Genomic DNA, 12839 nt, shown 5'->3' with positions numbered 1-12839 from the left:
TTTCAAGGCTTCAAGGTGCAATGGAAGAGACGGCCGATTCCTGCTCATCTCCCTTCAACATTCGTGCATTTCTTTGGCCTCGCCTCTGTCAAAGGAAATGTCTCTAGATTTCCATGGGTTTACCGTCATGAATCCTGGATTATCTGGGTTTAATTTATATCATGCTAGAAGCTGAGTGGCCTAGTAGAAAAAGCACAGGCCTGGGAGTTAGAGGATCGGGGTTGAAAACCCAGCTCTGCCATATGTCTGTAGTATTACCTTGGGAAAGTCACTTCACTCCTCTGCACCTCATTTAACTCATCTGTGAAATGGGAGTTAAATCCTACTCTCTCCTACTTAGACTGTGTGCCCCATATGGGAGATACACTGTGTCCAACCAGATTAACATGTATCTACCCCAGTGCTCATAGCAGTGATTGGCACATAGAAAGGGTTTAACAAGTACCATAATCATTACTATTATTATTGCTGTTGCTATTATTTACCTTTTGGATTTAGCATCCTAGCCAAAGGAGCATGGCCTAGTGGACCACGGGCCTGGAAGTCAGAAGGTCCTGGGTTCTAATCCTGGTTCTGCCACTTGCCTGCTTGTGATTTGGGCAAATCACTTAACTTCTTTGTGTCTCAGATTCCTCATCTGTAAATGGGAATTAAGGACTTGTTGCCACCACCCCATCACTTCTGGAAATAGATGATGATGATAGATATTCCAGTTCTGTGGAAATTACATTTCACAGATGCAAATCCCTACAAAATGATGTTACCTGCTCCTTTCTATCTCCCTGGGATGTCGAGAGGATACAAAAAGACAGCAAAAACACTTTAGGATTAAAAGTGGCCTATCCTTTAAGGTGTATTTTCTATTCATTAATTACCAGAATAATCAACCACTATTATTGAGAAAATGCACACTGTCTCTTCCCACTCTTATTCTGAACCCAGATGAATATTGATTGATTCTCTTTCTGCTTGTCTAGGCCCTTACCTATTCTACAGGGACTGAAGTGTAGTAGATTAGCCAAGAATTTCCACTAACAAATTAGGAAGTTGTAACAAATCGCAAGACCAAACTAGGCTTTAAAGCTTGTGGACAAGGGCAAACAGCACAATTCTTTCTCTCCATCCAAACTGCCACCACACTGGTCCAAACACCTGTCATATCCAGATGCTTAATTACGACTATGAAGGCCTCCTCACAGGCCTCCCTACCTCTAGCCTCTCTCCTCTCCAGTCCAGATTTTTCTACGCTACCCAGATCACTTTTTCTAAAATACCTTTCTGCACATGCCTGCCCACTCTTCAGAAACCTCCAATGGTTGCCCAACCCTCAAGCAGAAACTTCTCACCGTCAGCTTGAAGGCACTCAATCAGTTCTTTCCCCCAGTGAAGGAGATGATTTATAAAATGGAAGGAGCTAGTAGAGAGACTTGAAGCCAGTTGTGAAGACTTTTTATTCCAGTGCTTAGAACAGTGTTTGGCACATAGTAAATGCTTAGCAAATAGCATCATTGTTATTTAGGTAATGTAGAGGGAGTTGAACAATCATTGGAGGTTTCCAAGAAGGGGAGAAAAGTGCTGAACTACATTTCAGGAAGATGATTCTGGTGGTAGTTTGCAGTATAGCCTTTAGTGGGGAAAGATAGGAGGCAGTGAAGCCAGTGAGGAAGCTGATAGTTTACTCACGGTCTGATGAGTACTTGAGCAAAATTGGTGGCTGTTTAGATAAGGAGGAAAGAGTGGATCTGAGAAATGGTTACAAGGAAGAATTGGCAGTGTGAATGATGCTATGATTATTCTATTTTGGGGAAAACCAAAATGCCGTATTTTTTTGGCCTAGATCTAAGAAGATGATGCTTTTAGGGCTTAGCTATCCTTGAAAGCAACAGAGTTTCCACATGGAAAAGCTGTTACTACATGATACTCTGCCTCCAATTGCTCAAGGAACAGAGCTGGTTGGACTGGCTTCAGTTTACCGAAAGATGCAAAGAGCCAAAGACCATCACCAAGGAAATCAGGGAGCTAAAACCATCTTCAGCAGGTTGAAAACAATATCTTGTCCTTTCCCTGAAAATAAACCAGTAGCCAGTGCCAACTTTAAAAAGTCCAGATGCAACTTGTTCGAGGTCACCATGGTACTGCCAAGGTAGAGAATGGAAATCACCCTATGTGGAATGGGAGACAGTGTGCACCCAGGTGTATATAATAATAATAGTAATGTTTTTTGTTAATTGCTTACTACATGCAAAGCACTGTTCTAAGCACTGGGGGGGGGGGATACAAGGTCATCAGATTGTCCCACGTGGGGCTCACAGTCTTAGTCCCCATTTTACAAATGAGGGAACTGAGGCACAGAGAAGCTAAGTGACATGCCCAAAGTCACGCAACCGACAAGTGGCGGAGCCGGGATTAGAACCCATGACCTCTGACTCCCAAGCCCAGGCTCTTATATTCATGACAGAAACAGTGTGTACAACTGAATAGGACCCTGGTCTAGGTTTCAGTAGGCCTGGAAGCTATCTGAGGTACTGTGTCAGTTCTGTTTCTGACTGACTTGTTGCCAAATGCCTTCCCCATCTCTACTTTGGTAATAATAATGCTGATACTTCATCTGCCTCATAAAAGACTTGTGTGGGTAAGATGACTATACAATACCCTGTTCCTTGGAGAAAAGAAACACATACCTAACACTCAAAGTTATATCACCCCAACAGTTCCCTCTAGTATTATACCCATCCTCTTCACTTATAGAGTCAATTATACAATTGATTACTTATTCTGATTCCACCATTTGTACATAGTATTATGTCTTTTCTCCTCTGTTTAGAGTGTAACTGCCTTGTGGGCAGGAAATGTGGTTCTTTGCATCTATACAGCATTTAGAGCAGTGCATGATGCCCAGTGGAGGCTCAGCAAATACCATTTGTGCTGCTGCTGCTTCTACTACTGGGTGTTTTCATTATTAGCAGAGAATTAATTGAAAAAGGATCAAGTCATCCTAAGGGCAGAGGGGAATGTCCTGGGGTGAAGGTGTACCAGAAAAGGCAGGAAAAAGAAGGGGGGAAATGGATAGAGGAGAAAACCATAATGACCAATATGAGAAATCCCTGATTTCTCATGCTAGATACTGGACTCTCTCTTTATTGCTTCATGCTTCAGCTATCTCCTCCAGGTTAGAAGGGTTGGAGTGGATGATGATGATGAACACAGTAAATAAATCAGGGCCCTAATTCAATTTTAATATTGAATAAATAGGTTGTCTCATTTAGTAAACAAAATTTAGGTGGCTAATAAGATTTTGACTGGAGGCTGCATGATGCCCCAGAGGCCATATGCCAAGGATTCACCCTTGAATGTTCCAAATTTGGCTTCATGAGGTCCTGGGTAGTTCATTTATTAGTTGGGTCTTAAAGGAGCAGGAGAGCGAAGGAAACACAAGGTTGCTCTGCTGTATGGGTCTCCTGTTGTACTGGCAACAGGGGCAGGATTTGGGTTAGGAGAAAGGCTCCTGAATGTTTACTATAAATACCCGTATGCTTTGGGGAACCATCCTTGGGGTTAAAGGGCACAGGCAGGAGCCATCTCATATATGAATAGTCAGAACAGGTTTCTGGGACTCCCAGCTTCCAGAGTGACTGTGAAATAGTTGTTTCTAGGCAGAAGAGAGATAACCTAGAAAAATGGTAAAAGGTGCAAAAAGGAGAAACCACAAGGTTGAATTCTCACTTTTAACCCTTTCCATGGCAGTGGCGTAGACTGGTTTTAGATCAGGATAGTTGAGAGCTGGCCTGTCTCCCATCCATTAATGATACAGCACTGAACACAAATGTTCAGAATTCATATTTTGCCTGTCAGTCAACTGTATTTATTCTGTGCCTACTGTGTGCAGAGCACTGTACTAAGTGCTTGGGAGAGTAAAATGTAACAATATAACAGACACATTTCCTTCCCACATAAAGCGTACAGTCTAGAGGGGGAGGCAAACATTAATATAAATAAATTGCAGCTAGGTACGTAAGTGCTGTGGGGCTGAGATGGGGGATGAATAAAGGCAGCAAGTCAAGGTGAAACAGAAGGGAGGATAAGAGGGCTTAGTCAGGGAAGGCCTCTTGGAGGAGATGTGCCTTCAGTAAGGCTTTAAAAAGGCTAGGATGTGAGGAGGGAGGGCATTCCAGGCCAGAGGCAGGATGTGGGCGAGAGGTTGGCAGTGAGATCGATGAGATAACTGCCTTGGTTCCTGCCACCAAGTTCCACAGCTCGGAAGTAGAGGCTGTGTTTGCGATGAACCGGGAGGGGAATTGCAATCCCACTGGAGCTGAGGTATGTGACGGGGGGTGCTAGGTTGTCCCTGCTGACAACCTCCAGGCTCTATCCGATTCCACACAGATGCTATTAGAGGTCATTATGTTACATTGCGCAGCCTGTGTTTTGCCTGTTGGAAACGTTGGAGCAGGTAATAGATGGATCAGCAAAGGGGCATCCAGTACATTTAAGTGCTGTCAGTGTGGTATATATAAGTGCGAGACAATGGAGAGCTTAGAGTTGTGATGCAAGGGAGCAACCCAGCTCCAGAGTCAGTCACAGCCCACTGGCCCAGTGGTTGTAGCATTAGCCCAGAATTGGAACTGTCTGGGCCCCAGTAGTGGTTTGGGTCTGAAGTGGTCTAGTTGGCATAGGGGCAGTAACTCTTAGTAATTATATTTGTTAAGTACTTTCTATGTGCCAAGCCCTTTATTAAGCACTGGGGTAGATTCAAAATAGGTCCCATATGGGCTCACAGTCTAAGTAGGAGGGAACTGAGATGCAGATGAGGGAACTGAGGCGCAGAGAAGTTAAGTGATTAACTCAGGGTCACACGATGTGGTGGAGCCGGGAATAGAACCCACGTTCCTCTGAGTCCCATGCCTATGCTCTTTCCACTAGGTCACACTGCTTCTCTAGCAGTCCCTTATAGCTTCCAACTCAAGAACTGGGGCATCGCCAGTGTTTATTGTAGGACAGTTCCTTAAACCATACAATACTTACCCATGATTCCAGCCTTATCATTACAGTGTGAATTTCAGTGCACTTGTAGATCTTGGGACACCAACAGGAGTGGTAAAAATCATCATAAGCAACATCGGTCTGTGTCTCTCCCTTCCTTCCTCCCCATTCCCTAGCCGACTCCAGAGGCATCCTTCATCTTAGGGAAGAAATGTAGTGCACCATCAGGGGGCCCATTGATTCCCGGCTCAGTTGGGATCCCAGGCCTAAGAAACCCTTCCCCCAGACCATCCAACCACAGTGGGAACGGGTCAGTCGATCAATTGTATTTATTGAGGGCTGTTTATGTGCACAGCACTGTGCTAAGGGCTTGGGAGAGTAAACTATAACAATATAGGAGACACATTCTCTGCCCAAAACGAGCTTACAATTTAGGGGGTGAGGCCAGCTGTCAGATATGGTGATTAAAAGACACTGCTATTCTAAGTCCAGAGTCACTGAGATCCCAAGATCCCCATGCCTGCACTTTTCCTTCAGCATAAGAAGCTGAACTGTCCCCTGACCTCAGTCGTCTTTCACAAGACAAGAGGAAGGGAGGATGCCACTAAATGAAAATGTTGGGTGATCTCAGTAGTCTGAATAAATGCATGATCAAGGAGGGACCAGAACCAGAATTCTGAAGTTCCTAATCCACTGATTAGCTAACTGAATCATCCTGCAGGGATTTTTTTTTTCTTTTGGCGAGGTGGTCCACTTGCTGTACTAAACACTATGATGTTGCTAATTCACAAAAGCAAGTTAGGGTGACTTTCTTAGTGCTGAACCAAACCAGCGTGTCAGAGGCAGTGAGAGAGAGAGTGTGTGTGTGTTCATCTAATTTAATATTTAAATTATATCCTTCGCACCTACCTCACCATAAGTGAGGTCATAAGTGCCTCACCACAGGTTCATATCTCTTATTATCCCCAATTAAAGTGATGCCTGCTGTATGTATTCTACGCAGCGATGGAAATAATGGGGCCATAATCTTTCTGTCAAGTCAACATTAGAGTCAAGTTTATTGGATTTGAGGGGAGTAATGTAAACTCAACACGGCAAAGGATGCATTCATTGTAGCTACGATCTTGATCTCTTTTTTGTTTCCAGGTATTGTTCAGATACCTGAATAAGCCAGATAATCAAGTTTCATGTGTGTAGTTGTTGGTTTTTGTGTGTGTGTGTGTGTGTGGCGGGAGAGAGAGAGTGTGCATGAGTGGAAACTGTAGGGGGAATGATGGAGAGGGAGAGAAGCAAGCATCTGGGCTTCATTAGCTGCAATGCAATTTACAAAGGACAGCTTTTCAGATGTTGAGATAATCACCAGCCTGTTATCAAGGTAGCACAAAGTAATCACCAGTTGACATGAGCAATCCATGCCCGGTGAGATAAATGGTTTTGACTGGCAGGGTAGCAGTTGGACTTTAATAAAAGCCAAATTGAATTTTTTTTTCTGTGATTTAATATAAGCATCTTCTGGGCCCTCGCGTTGACCCCAGCACTGTGGTCAATAACCCAGGGGAAAAGGGAAAATAGTAGCCTTATATCTAAGACAATTTTGGGGGTGGAAATGCAGAGGTTAAGTGTAGCAGTGGAAGAATTGGGAAAGGAGAATAGGAGTCAGGGACTTCCGTGTACATTCCAGAAGGCCACCCCCAGTTTGCCATCAAGTCATTGACAACTTCCTTCTGTATGACCCTCAAGTCAGCTGTGCATCTACTTAAAATACTTTCCCACCTGGAAGTCTAGATAAATTATCCCTATTGCATCCCCATTACCTGCCACTCTCTCATAGGGGGAGATTCCATGCGTGTGAGGTGGAGGTGGGCCACAGAACTGATAAGTCCTTATTACCATGAGGGCAGACTTTTCCTCGTCCACCTCTATGGGTTTCTTTATCTCACGCACCCCATCACTGTTGCTGCTTATGAGAGAGGTAGGAGTGATAATGCCATTTCTCCCTCTCAGACAGAAGATCCTAGATTATAATAATAATAAAAATGATGGTATTTGTTAAGCACTTACTATGTGCCAAACACTGTTCAAAGCTCTGGAGTAGATACGAGGTAATCAGGTTGTCCCATGTGGGGCTCACAGTCTTAATCCCCATTTTACAGATGAGGTACCTGAGGCACAGAGAAGTTGTGACATGCCAAAGTCACACAGCTGACAAATGGCAGAGTCAGGATTAGAACCCACAACCTCTGACTCCCAAGCCCATGCTCTTTCCACTAAGCCACGATGCTTCCCTGGATTATTCCTTGGATTGTAAAATCCAAAGGTGACAATATGTATTAGCTTGGATCCTGGGTCTTTAGTAACTCTCCCCTATGGTAATAGGAGCAGTATGAATGCAGTGATTGATAGACTACTGCCTTTCATCATGTCTCTGTCACCTTCAGATAATTAGCTATCATACCAAACCACAAACACACTCTGTCATTGTTAAGAGGAGCTTGGAAGAGCAGGTCTACAAGCTCCAATCATTTAGATGGAAGCTACGCCCGTGATCAGTTTGACAAGGGCTTTAGGTCATATTCAGAGTCTCTTCCGCCTCAATCAAATATCCATGCCAAAGGTGGACTGCACACAACTGAAGGTGACAGGCTAGGAAGAAGGAGAAATAAACCAGGAAAGGAAATTGCTCTAATGCCGTTAGTTTGGTACAATCCCATCCTACTCTAGTCACTGGAAATGGCCTGTTCCTTGGGAACGGGGAGTGATATGAAGCCTAAAGGTTTTCATCTGTTTTTGTACCTACGCAGCTTGACCCCAGCCTGACGTTGGAGCATGCCAAGAAGTAACTAGTTCAGCCAGATCAAGGATTTTCAAATATCATGTGTCCAGCAGAAATTCCATTCAGTTACAACAATTTACTGGAGCCCAATCTACCCCTTTCACTACCACGTACACACCCGAGCATTTCCCTTTCCTGCCCCTCACATAAGGAGGCACCTGCTTCTGGAAACTTCCTGAACACAGAATGCAGGATGCTCTGGTTGTACAGCTTAACTGTCTCCCCTCTGTGTCTGAGGTGGACACTATTTATTTTATTTGTACATATTTATTCTATTTTATTTTGTTAATATGTTTTGTTTTGTTCTCTGTCTCGCCCTTCTAGACTGTGAGCCTACTGTTGGGTAGGGACCGTCTCTATATGTTGCCAACTTGTACTTCCCAAGCGCTTAGTACAGTGCTCTGCACACAGTAAGCACTCAATAAATACGAATGAATGAATGAATGTTGAGCCTCACAGATATGCTGTGAACATTAGCAGGTATGTGGCACAACTTAATTCCATCATATGCAAGATTTTTCATAAATTCTGGGGAAGATGCAGGTGAATCAGGCCAGATACAGTCCCTGTCCCACATGGGGCTTACAGTCAGGTAGGAGGGAGAACAGGCACTGAATCTTCATTTCGCAGTTGAAAAAACTGAGGCACAGAGAAGTTAAGTGACTTTCCCAAGGTCACACAGCAGACAAGTGGTGGAGCTGGGATTAGAACCCAGGTCCTGTGGCTTTATCCACTAGGCCATCTTGCCCCCTGTGAATGCAGGTTTACTTTCTGAGCAGTGGAACCTAAAAGGTACTGAGGTGGAGCGAAGGGTCTGATTCTGTGTCCATGCCTGTTAGGGGGATGGGCCACCTGAAATAATAAAGATGGTATTTGTTAAGCGCTTACTATGTACCAGGCACTGTACTAAGCGCTGGGGTGAACATAAGCAAATCAAGTTGACCACAGTCCCTGTCCCATGTGGGGCTCACAGTCTCAATCCCCATTTTACAGATGAGGTAATTGGGGCACAGAGAAGTGAAGCGACTTGCCCGAGGTCGCGCAGCAGATAAGTGGTGGAGCCGGGATTAGAACCCCTGACCTTCTGTCTCCTAGGCCCCTGATCTATCCACTACGATGGTTCAAATCCCAGATGAGCAGCCATTTTATGTGTTACTCGGCCAGACAGCTCAGCAACCCTTTTGTGATCGGTCAGCCATACATGGGGCAGCTTTAGAGACCCCACGGGGAAGCGAGACTGGTCTAGCGTTGGTGACATGCTTGTGATGGTCTCCCAGGAACCCTGATACGGCAGTCAAAGGAGGTGAACAGAGTCAGCTCTGCTGGGAATCAAGCCTTCTCTCCAACCTCCCCATAACTGCTTCTGCAGGGATACTTCTTCCACTCTCTGCACAGTCCCTCGATGTTTCACCAGAGTCAAGTGATAGGTGCCTTTTGCTCACTTCAGCAGGAGGGGAGAATGTTTCTGGGAATCCCCGGGGGATGTTGCCAGAAGCCAAGCCTCAGGCAGTAGCCCTCCTCCTCAGTGGCCCCTCGTTCAGGATGAATGGATACGTCAGCCCCGTTGATTGAGCACTTCCACTGCTTGGCTTTCTCCCGAACTGAGGACTGCTGTGATTTAGAGGACTAAAACTGCCGTCACTTCTCCCAGAGTCACCTCCTCTGATCCTCTAGGTCATTTGTTAACTTGCCAGCCTCAGTGTTGGACAGGAAAGGCTCTGAGGTTGGGGAAGCAATGCACGCTACAGATATTTTGCCTTCTAAGTGTTACTGGCTTCAGTGTCTACTCTGGTCCTAGGCATCTGGGGAGAGAGTTATTCTGTTGCCCTCCAGAGATTGCATACATATGACTGGAAGGATCTGGGAATTTCCTTGGGGATCTTCTAGCCAGCCTTTCTGCTTTTGGCATTTTTTTTTGTGTGTGGGAAGAGCAGAGGGGAATGAGCAAACCTTCAAATAGGAGAAGTTGGCTTGGCCAGGTTAAACTTAGACCTCCTTATTTCTGCCTCTTTTTTTCCCATGATATGCTTTAAGCACTTACTATGAGCCAGACACAGTACTAAGTTCTTGGGTAATAATAATAATAATAATAATAGCATTTATTAAGTGCTTACTATGTGGAAAGCACTGTCCTAAATACTGGGGAGGTTACAAGGTGATCAGGTTGTCCCACGGGGGGCTTACAGTCTTAATCCCCATTTCACAGATGAGGTAACTGAGGCCCAGAGAAGTTGTCCCACAGCTGACAGTTGGTGGAGCTGGGATTTGAACCCATGACCTCTGACTCCAAAGCCCGGGCTCTTTCCACTGAGCCATGCTGCTTGTACCTGATTAGATACAAGCAGGTCAGGTTAGACCCAGTTTTTGTCCCACATGAGACTGTCTTAATTCCCATTTTACAGATGAGGAAACTGAGATAGAGAAGTGAAGTGACTTAGCCAAGGTCACACAGCAAACAAGTGCCACAGCCAGGATTAGAACCCAGATTCTCCTGACTCCCATCCCATGTTCTATACACCAGATAATGCTGCTTCTCTGCCTCTTCTTGTCGGCACACATAGTGCCTGACTAAAGCGATCAAAACAGCGGAACAAAACGTCTTGTCATTGTCAAACAATGAACATTGTCTGTCATTCATGCTTTGGTGGTCTTTCCTTAGGCTTCTGTTTCCCATCAGTCTCCTCCCATTGGGGAGGCAGAGGGAGAGAAAGGTCATAGAATCTGCTTCCTGTAAACCTTAGGTATTACAAACCCTCGTAAACTCAAATTATAGTGAATTTGGCCAGAGTGGCACCATGGCACCCGTTTATTCCATCAGGATTGCAATTTTCTTTCGATAAAGTTTCCAGAGGGTTTGCAATTCAGTTATCTGTTGGTGGAATGACCAACCTGGGATTTCGCCTTGCTTCTTTGCAAAATGTTATTAAATTATCCTGCATTTAACAAATAGTTACTTTGCTATCTCAGAGCCGCAAGAAACAAATCAGATTGTGCTTCTTCTTTGGTGTGTATATTAGGTGTGCAGTGGAGACAGGCCTAATTTCTACCAAGAAAGATAAATGCTCAAGTCCGAACATTTATAGCTCCAATTTAGATAGTACATTGTGGTATTTATTTAGGGCTTACTCTGGTCCAAGCGATGAGGTAGGTACAAGATAAATAATTTCAGATTGGCACCCATCACACAAAGGGACTCACAGTCAAATTGGAGGAAGACAGATGTAGAGGGTGATATATAGAATTACAAGCTACAATAAATGATAACATGCAGCAGTCCAACATAATGTTGAAATGAGGTCCAAACGGTCCTGGAAGGGGTCATTATTTTAAATATTTAAGCCTTTACTCTGTGCCAAGCACTGGGCTACAGTGAGGTAAATACACTGCTATCAGTTTGGATATTATTCCCGTCCCACATAGAACTCACAATTTAAAGTGGGGGGGGGGGGGGCGGTGGGGGTACAAGTATTGTATGTCATTTTATAGATGTAGTAACTGAGACACAGCAAAGTTAAGTGACTTGCCCAAGGTCACAGCAATCAAGTTGCGGAGCCAGGATTAGAACCCAGCTCCCCTGGCTCCCAAGCCGAAGCCCTTTACACTTTGCCCTGCTGCTTCCTAGGCTCTTTCCTGCTCTTGTAGACTGTAAGCTCCTTATGGACAAAGATTTCATCTTCCAACTCTGTTGTAGCGTACTTTCCCAAACACTCAGTACAGTGTTCTGCATGCAGTAAGGGCTTAATAAATACCATTGATTGAACAATGGATTGTTCCAGGCAAGCAGTCCTTGGTTACAACCTGCTGTAGCCAAGCATAGACACTACGTTGGTCGACAGGAGGCAGAAAGGCTGGCCCAGGCTTTGGGCAACTCCTGAAAGTTGCCCAAACTCAGGCCGCGGGGGTGGTCCTAGTTTTTGCATCCCCACACCACTCCTTTAGGGCATGGAACAATGGATTTACTCCAAGAAACTGGAGTCGGATGCTGGATGTCCGCCACTCCTTTGGTAAAAGCTTCAGAGAAGCATTGTTGTCCAGTGGATAGAGCACGGACCAGAAGTCAGAAGGACATGGGTTCTAGTCCTGGTTCTGCAACTTCTCTGTCGTGTGACCCTGGGCCAGTCACTGTGCCCATTACCTCATTTATAAAATGGAGATTAAAACTGTGAGCCCTCTGTTGGACATGGACTATGTCCAACCTGAGTAACTTATATCTACCTCAGAGCATAGTATAGTGCCTGGCATATAACAAATACCCCCCCAAAAGCAAAAAGCAAATAAAACAAACCAAAAGAAAAAAAGGAATGCTGGAATTAGAATAGAATCATGCATGTGGGGGAGACTGGTAAGAACATTTTGTAAATGACTGAGAATACTGCATCACCTCTTATGGATTTTTTTCACCATTATGAGTAACTACAGTCAATTTGGTTTAATTGAGTTCTATGAAGTTTCACTGTGAGCAGCCACTTTGTGACATCAAGGTTCACCTCCAAAGAGTGTGCACTTTATCAAAAGGCGAATTGATTTCGAGAGGCCCTCAGGTTAGGCTCTCAGCTCGAGAAGTCGAATTGTATGTGCTTGCTTGGGAAGCCCTGGTTCCACCTGGGTGCATTCTCTCCAATAGGGGAATTGTGGAAATGAATAAGAAAATGTCTCCATTTATCCAGGCAGGGCAAAGGAATCTTGCAAGCGTAATTTCATCCCACTGAAGGACAGTCATCCCTGATGGGGTCATGGAGCCATTGCTTTGGCTCCTAATAAAGAACTGGGATAAGAAAAGGGGAACATCACCATGTTCAAAGCTTCTTATCTCCCAGGTTAGTGCTCTGTGTATTTAAAGGAGAAACAGTGTTGCCTAGTTTAAGAGCATGAGCATGGAAGCAGCGTGGCTCAGTGGAAAGAGCACGGGCTTTGGAGTCAGGAGTTAGGGGTTCTAATCCCGGCTCCACCGCTTGCCTGCTATGTGACTTTGGGCAAGTCACTTAACTTCTCTGGGCCTCAGTTACCTCATCTGTAAAATGGGGAT

The 12839-nt window shown here is 44.8% G+C and overlaps 1 protein-coding gene across 1 annotated transcript in view; it reads left to right on the top strand.

The window, feature by feature from the left end:
* ALK (ALK receptor tyrosine kinase) overlaps positions 1-12839 on the top strand; it is a 364842-nt gene that overhangs the window by 94066 nt on the left and 257937 nt on the right. The window lies entirely within an intron of this gene.

This window comes from Tachyglossus aculeatus, chromosome 9 (assembly GCF_015852505.1).
Source record: "Tachyglossus aculeatus isolate mTacAcu1 chromosome 9, mTacAcu1.pri, whole genome shotgun sequence".
In the NCBI taxonomy this organism is placed as follows: Eukaryota; Metazoa; Chordata; class Mammalia; order Monotremata; family Tachyglossidae; genus Tachyglossus; species Tachyglossus aculeatus.
The sequence above is the reverse complement of the archived record's forward strand: the minus strand, read 5'-3'. Positions and strand labels throughout refer to the sequence as shown.